The sequence below is a fragment of the Gossypium raimondii genome, chromosome 1 (genome assembly GCF_025698545.1).
Source record: "Gossypium raimondii isolate GPD5lz chromosome 1, ASM2569854v1, whole genome shotgun sequence".
In the NCBI taxonomy this organism is placed as follows: Eukaryota; Viridiplantae; Streptophyta; class Magnoliopsida; order Malvales; family Malvaceae; genus Gossypium; species Gossypium raimondii.
Window position 1 is genome coordinate 39,110,039 of NC_068565.1, and position 753 is coordinate 39,110,791.

The 753-nt window shown below is 40.0% G+C and overlaps 1 non-coding gene across 1 annotated transcript; it reads right to left on the bottom strand.

The window, feature by feature from the left end:
- Nucleotides 1–417: 417 nt before the first annotated feature.
- On the bottom strand, nucleotides 418–524 carry LOC128032820 (small nucleolar RNA R71). The gene has a single exon (XR_008189162.1). It is a non-coding gene; the product is annotated as a small nucleolar RNA R71 (small nucleolar RNA).
- Nucleotides 525–753: the final 229 nt, after the last annotated feature.

The window sequence follows — 753 nt, forward strand, 5'->3', positions numbered from 1 at the left end:
AATGATAGGGATAGAGCTCTAAGCCAGTATGTCATGCCAGTGTTTCATAAGCTTAATCTGAGTATTAGGAGACTCGAAATTGAGGCATAACAATTTGAGTTGAAGCTTGTCATGTTTCAGATGCTTTAGACAGTGGGTCAATTCAATGGAATGCCTACTGAAGATCCTCACATTCACTTAAGATTGTTTATGGTGGTGATTGATTCTTTCAATCACTTAAGTTTGTTTATGGTGGTGATTGATTCTTTCAAATTAGCCAGAGCACCCAAAGATGCACTACGATTAAAGTTTTTCCTATATTCACTGAGGGACAGAGCTCAAGCCTGGTTGAACTCATTGCCAATAAACTCCATTACCACATGGCAAGAGTTAGCAAAAAGATTCCTTATGAAGTACTTCCCACCTAGCAAGAATGCTAAGTTAAGGAACGAGATCAGTACTTTCCAACAGATGGATGACGAGTCTTTGTATGAGGCATAGGAAAGGTTTAAAGAACTATGACGAAGATGCCCTTATCACGAAATCCCTCATTGCGTCCAATTAGACACATTCTATAACGGTTTCAATGCTCACACGAGGATGGTAGCAGATGCTTCTACTAACGATGCTTTCCTTTCTAAGTTTTATAACGAGGCTTATGAAATCATCAAGAGGATTGCCAGCAACAATTATCAATGGCAAACCAATCGAGCAATGTCAGGAAGACGAGTTGCTGGAGTACATGAAGTAGACGCTCTCCTTCACTCTCATCTC